Source organism: Aptenodytes forsteri, unplaced genomic scaffold (genome assembly GCF_000699145.1).
Source record: "Aptenodytes forsteri isolate BGI_AS27 unplaced genomic scaffold, ASM69914v1 Scaffold10, whole genome shotgun sequence".
NCBI lineage: Eukaryota > Metazoa > Chordata > Aves > Sphenisciformes > Spheniscidae > Aptenodytes > Aptenodytes forsteri.
The window spans coordinates 1,643,671-1,650,987 of record NW_008794117.1 but is presented as its reverse complement, the minus strand read 5'-3'; the positions used below and the strand labels follow the sequence as shown (position 1 = coordinate 1,650,987).

The following is a 7,317-nucleotide window of genomic DNA, read 5'->3' as shown; positions in this document are numbered from 1 at the left end:
GGGTCAGCTGTCCTGGCTGTGCCCCCTCCCAGCTTCTCACTGGCAGGGCATGAGCAGCTGAAAAGTCCTTGAGTGGTGTAAGCACTACTTAGCAACAACTAAAACCAGTGTGTTGTCAACATTATTCTCATGCTAAATCCAAACCACAGCACTGTACCAGCTACTAAGAGGAAAATTAACTCTATCCCAGCCAAAGCTAGGACAGTATATCAAATGACTGGATGCATGTATTCTGTTCATACAACTTATTTTAATTTGATGTATTTCTGACTGGATCCCCTTACATTGCATCCACTATATTTTTTTAAATCATTTCAGAACATGACATTCTGGTGGCTGTTTCCCTTTCCATTCTGGGAAACACAGACTTTTTCTGTGCAATGCCAAGATAGGTTTGATTTCATGCATCCAGGGGTGCCTCTCAATGTGTAGATATCAGTAGGGTATTATCACAAACATAACCCCAATGCAGGGTGATATAACATAAGTTCCATTATGTTTCTCAATGAACCTCTTTATTTCTCAGTGATGTACAATTTTTAACTCCTTTGACCTGTACAGGATTTCTCACATCATTACCACTACCGTTAGGAATTTACTGTAGGACAAACAGATCATTGTTACTCCCTAAGTTGTCAAACCTAATTCTTTACCTATTTTTCTTACATAGTTATACAGCTTGAGATTTTTCTCCAAATTCAGATCATTCCTGTCATCTGGATTCTGGAATTTTAGGTGGTGTGCCTTGGGTATTATTTGATGTTTTTGAAATACAGCGTTCTTAAACTGCCTGTAATGCGTGACATTATCTGGACCCAGGCTGATACGTGGCAACAGGTAATCACCACCCATGCTGGAGAACAGAAGAATCATTTTACAGCCTTATTCAGTTTGATGGAAGGGTGTGTAAGTTCTCAAAGAGTAATCGATTACTTCAGTGCAGCGTCCTTTGTTGTAAAGGGAAATCCCTCCAAAGACTGGCATGCACAGGGAGCCCAGGTGTTCAGTAAACTGAGTCTAGCGGCCAGAGGACAGAAAGCCAGACCAAAAAACCTGAATAAAACATAACAGGTCTTAGGGCCCGACAGAGATATTCTGATGAAATGACGAAGGTCCTATAACAGGGCTTTTCCCGAATAGTGTAGACCTTATGTAATGAAAGTCTTTAATGTTGCATGTAATACAGAGTTAGGAGGGTGGTATTTGTACAGTTGGGGTTATTAGGTTACTGTGTAAACTTTCACACAATTGAGACCATTTCAAATGAACCTCAAAGTCCTCAGGAGATAATAACATTTCTAATAAAAAGTTATTCTCAAGGGAATAGAGGTATTTTGTAAAGGAGAATAAGTGCTGTGCTATTGTATTCACGTTAATAGCTAAAAATTGGCAGGCATAGTATGAATGTCCAATGGGCCTTCTACTACACTAGTGCGAAGAGCAGAGTGTGATCGCTTTCTGCTACTTTCCCCGTTTCTCCCAACAGCAGTAAATACATGGAGAAGACTATTTAGAGCCCACTTCTTTGTTTCTAGCATTCACCTAGTTCCTTGGACAGAGAACTGTTAACTTATTTCTTTTATGTTGAGTTTTCTGCGAATTTAGTAAACAGCACTGGCTCACTTTTGGGCCAGTCACTGTAAGAGAAATAGCAAAGGAGGGGGAGACCATCCTTTTTAGGTACAGTGCCTGATACAGGCATCTTGTAAATCTACCCTAAGAAAATGTGGAAATTATGTCCTGTATTCCACTGCATTACTGAGTGCAGCGTCCTATGTAATTTCAGAGAATGAAGATGTAAGCTGTAAGAGGAACAGATGAGACTATGAGACTTCTACAAATAAAGTTTCATTTTGTGGCTGCTTTATGTGACTCCAAAAATAAAGTAGGAGAGATGTGAAGTCAAAGCTGTCCTAGGAAAAATGAGTATGTGGCCCAGTTACCAGCTCTCCAAGTTAGCTGTGACACTGAAGCAGCTAAGAATTAAATTGTAAATGGTGTAATCTATAATTGTAAATTTTTGGCTTAGGCTTTTTATTTTTATTTGGCAATTGTTTCTAAGTGTTCTGCTGAACAGAGCACATAATGTTCGTTTAAGGGTGGCGAATCTGTCAGAAGGAACTGGGAAACACCTGGAGTTTCTCACATGTGAGGGTCTCTAGACCTTAGGCATGTGCTTTAAGCTCTGGAGAAGGGGCTGGTTTAGGAACTCATGACAATGAATGCTGGAGCTCCAGAGAACAGTTTCCTCTTAAAGATGATAATTTGGTAAAAGCTGTGTTGAAAATCACCTATTTCTCATACTATGCAAAGCAACTATGAAGGCCAAGAAGCCAAATCAAATGGATCCATGATTCATTATTCTGAAACATCTGAGTGTTAAACACAGCTTAGGACTTTTTGAGGCCTGGCTTATGAACAGCCTGGTATCACTTATTGTTGTTATTGAATGTGTACATGTAAAATCCTAGCAGCGTAGGTAGTAATTGATAGGATACTTTCAGTTTCAAAGCTGCCATGTAGTATGTTAGTAGCATGGTAGCATACTTGTGTTTGGCAGCCAATAAAGAAGAATAGCTGCATATCCGAATGGTAAGTAAAGTAAATTCCAAGACGGCCCAAAACACAATAAAAACGTACAAGCAAATTCTCAGTTTCAGTATTTTTAAGCAATTATTTGGCTGAAATGCTACCCCAGAAGAGGTACGTGATGTACTATTTTAGATTTCTAAGTGTCAGTAGAAACAAAGTCAAAGTTGATATACTTTTGGACAGTAAAGTTTTCTTTAAATAGGCATCATCTTTCTGTTTTCACCAACTGGTCTAATTTTCTGTTTTGTCAGTTATTGTTTCATGTAAATTCTACAGTGGTTTTTTTTATGACCTAAAGAATCACTGTAACTCCTTCTCTAACTTTCTAGGGCTGTTTTCTGATTGGGAACCATGGAATAGCAGGAAGTGACCTGTTTGTTGAATTTATAGCCAGTAACTTCTAGTCACCTTCCTGTAAACATTATTAGAATTGGACCATTAGCTTTAGATGACAGACTTATGGCAACTTTTTCATACAGTTGTAGTTTGTTTTCTTCAATTTATGTTGCTTAACACTTCTACCAGCTGGAGTTATTTTCCATATCCTTCAGGCAATTCTGTTGTTTTGGATGGTTGGTTCCTTTTCTAAGCTCTCCATTAACTCCCAGAGTATTTTCTATGGCATTTCTGAGTTCATGAATGAGGTAGCTTTGGTGCTTTCATTTAAAGGAGTGCTCTTTATGGACAGTCTTGGGCAGTGTCTGAAAAAAAACATCTTTTGTTTAGGCAATGCAAACACAGTTCAATGCTTTCTCTGTTTTTTCTGTTTCCACTTCAGTGACAAATTGTTCTGTTAACGTTTTTGTGGGGTTTTGGGGGTGTGGGGTTTGTGGGTTTGGGGTTTGTTTTTTTTTTTTTTTTCCTCCCCAAAGCTGATTTCTACTTTGGAAATACAACTGCCTCTTCCATGTTGAATTTTACTTCAGAGTGTCCTGACTCTAGCCTTTATCCTTTGGGGGTTTTTTTTGACAAGTTGAATGGATCTGTAATGTGTCTCCGACATAAAAAAAAAAAATGTTGTCCAGCAGTAGTGCTGACATTACCATATAAAAAACCTTCTACCAATTATATTTATACAAAGATACTTCTCCAGAAAAAGGATACCTATGCTATATTTTCAGGGAGTAATACTTAGATTTTGTAGTTACAGTGAGTACAGAAAATAACCAGAGTTATCAATGCTTCTTTCAGGACAGAGGAGTATCTTTATTCAGCATGTAGAATATATGGCACGTGCCATATATTAATTAATGTTTCAGTCAGGGCCCTATTGGTTTTGTCTAAAGCATTACGCTTAACTGAACTTAGTCTAGTCCAAAGTTGCATTCATGTTTAGATGAGTTGAGGGGTAGGAATATCTTTGTACCTAGAACGGTATGGTCTTGATCCTGGGTTAGGATCACTGGTTGCTTCTGTCTCTGAAATAATAAGCAGTAATGTATTTCTTTCTATTAGGTGTTTGGTCAGCTATGTCATTGCTAAGGCATTAGATAACTTATCTGCCTGTCCCTTGTGGCGATTACTGCCTGTGATTTATACATGATAGTTGACAACTTGACAGCATTTTTGTGGAGCAGTTGCATTTTTTTTTTTATGTATTGGGTTTGATCCATCAGGTTTTGTTGCTAGCTTGCCATTTTTCATAATCATCTCAGATCCTTTAAACACTGAAAACCAAAGAGCTTTATAGTAAATAAAATTTATTTTTTGAAGTTTTAATCCAGATAAGTCCAATTTCACTTATATCCTCAGCTGTTCCTATAGGAAATAACACATCGATGAAGTTTTATCATACAACAGAAATATATGTTCGCATTTTATTCGTAGAGTCTGGTTAAGATGTAGGAAAGAAAAATGCAGATTGAATTTTAGATATGCAAATCATAGTACTGCATGCGAGCAGTTTTCTGCAGTATGTTTTTACTGAGGCCCTGTTTCTATAAAATGTACTATTACAGCAATAGCCTAACTGAAAAAGTTAGGTTGAATGTGTGAGCACTTAAAAATTAATGACTTCTAAATTCATTACAAAATTATCATGTCTTTAAACAAACGTTCTTAGTAGTTTGCATCCACAGAGGTTCTTTCTACTTCTTTCATATTTAAAAAGAATAGTTTTACATTGGTAGAAACAACACATGGAATCTTTCCACTCGGTAATGCATCTTCTTTTATCCTAATGCCCAAAATTATGTCCCTTATTTAGGAAAACAATGTTACAATGTACTTATTCCCTTTTACACATCCAGTTCAACTCTTACTGAAGTAAATGTTAGCTCTTCAGTGTCTAGTGAATGTGAGGACAGACCATTGGAAGCTCCTAACTCCCAGTTTCCCAGTGGTGAGTTTTTGCTTATGGCAGCAGCTTTTGCAATTTGGAAATCAGCAAGCTTTTAAGAAACTTTGGCAAGTATGTGATGAAGCTTTCAAAAAATGTGGTGACGTTATTCCAAAGGCAGGAAAGTATAGTCAAGAAAAGTAGACATCAGTGTGCCATTGATAATGATTTTAATGTGCTTCATTACTATTGCCTGGTATATTTCTGGAAAAAGAGGACATAGCATAAGATCTCTGTTATCTTTGAGGATAAAGTAGTAGCTTGGAGTTCAGAAGCTGTAATACTATGAAGAGAGAGAAGTTCTGGGAAAAACTGTATACGGGCCTGTTTGATTTTGGTTTGTTCTTCACTGGCTATGGAGCAAATATTGATACTCTGGGGTTCTCTGACAGAGGTCTACAGTGAATGTGGAAATGAAGGAATTTTATTGCTTTCAGATGACACACCACATAATAACTGACATTGAACACTTCTTGGCAACAACTTGTTGCAAATAGTTTGCTAAATATTTAAGCCACTGCATCAGTGAGATAATTCTACCATTTCTCAATTAGCTCTCCCACCCTCATAGCATCCTGGAATGCTCAAGAATGGATGAATCACTTAAATATGGCAATAGAGGAATATTAGACCTAAACCCCTCTTTTTTGAGTTATTGCCTTGTAAATTGTATTTGGCTTTACTATAATAAATTCTGACTACTTAAAATGTGCTTTTTATGTCTTCTTTTACATTAACATCGTTAAGGGATGGAGCACCCGAAAATCAAAAGTCGTAAGATGACTGGGCTATAAAAATAAGTGCTGAGAGAAGATTAATAGGTCAGAAACTAGTCAGGTTTTTATTAAAAACTAGCAGTGCTAAAAAGTAAGTGATGGCTGGCATACTGGACTGAGAACCATGTTCTTAAATATAATGCTTTTTTGGGGGGTATTTATATTTTTATAAGCTATTGGTAAGTTACAACCAAACAGGAAAAGACTGAAAAGGACTGTGAAAACCATTACAGTGGGGGAAAAAAAAAAATCTATTTCCCAACTTCAGTCAAGATGTTGTGAACTTGAAAAAGATCGACAAAGTGAAGGCAGAAATACATATCTTGCTTTTGTTCTCTGACTTGAACTGCTATTCACCTTTCCATTTGGAAGAAAGGAGCTATTAACATTTGTAACCAGCAGCATATATTATACTCTGAGGCGTGTCTTCTGAATTCTACATAGCGAATGCTGAACTGATTTTTTTTTTAAACTTTTTTTTGCCTATGAGAAAAAATATTTTCTGTTAGTTATTTATGCACCATATCAATCTACAGATTACAAACACGTAAAAATCAATGAAGGACGTGTGCTGGAAAGCTTGCCATTTTTCTAGTTGTAGCAGTTGCTCGAATAAAAGATGTTACCTTATAAGCTTTGTCTCACAAGAGTGGAATCCCTGTTCTGTGGGCATTTATACCTGAATGTTTCATATGCAGTAGTCCTAGGGGAGAATAACCCTCTGAAGAATTCAGGGCTAAATGAAGAAAATAGCTATGATTTGATGTTTCTGAAAGTAAAGTACGGTTTTGAGAGTGTGGGGTTTTGTTTTATTTTAAATTATTAATAACTGTTAACTATTAATGAAACTTTTCAGAGTAGCTTTGCCTGGTAGTCACAAATGTCTGTGGCATTCCTTTTGAGAAATGTAAAAGAAACATGTCTTCATGTAGTCTTGATAAAGTGGCTGTGAATGGTGATGGAGGACTGCCTCACTGAGCATGTATGCTCTGTGACTGTCGTATGGGTCATTTTCTTGGTTCACTTGGTGTTATAGTAGAACCTAGAGATCCTACTTTGAACATTGCATAAAGCCATACTGCTCAGGTTACTAGTCTGTCTTCTGTAGTTAGTATATACATTGCTTAAAGGGAAGAGAAATGAAATACTCATCTCCCTTTGTACATAGGCAGTTGAAAGAAAGAAGTAATAAGTGGGTTGCCTGAAGTCCTACGGTGTGAACTGCAAGTATCATTATCTAAAACCAAGCCCATATTTTCTGATTCCCAATCCAGTTGTCATCTCTCAGCTGCAAATCTCTCAAGTTTCTTCTCTGGCATATTGGAAATGTTCAGCTATGTTCAGAGTGATATGGCATTTATGATTGAAAAGCTTTTGACTTTTATGAAGTCAGCTGAATCAAAAAATAATAAAAAAAGGAATATAAGAAAAAACATATTGAAAATGAGAAAAGGCCATTACTGTATCACCCTCCAGTAAGTCAGTTAGTTCTTGAAAGGGTTCATAAAAATATTTGTATTTGTCTGGAAAGAGTTTTTTGTTGTCTTCCCCCCCCCCCCCGAATAATCATAGAATAGTTTGGGTTGGAAGGGACCTCTAAAGGTCATCTAG

The 7,317-nt window shown here is 36.9% G+C and overlaps 1 protein-coding gene across 1 annotated transcript in view; it reads left to right on the top strand.

The window, feature by feature from the left end:
- Positions 1 to 7,317, top strand: part of SDCCAG8 (serologically defined colon cancer antigen 8) — a 118,534-nt gene that overhangs the window by 809 nt on the left and 110,408 nt on the right. The window lies entirely within an intron of this gene.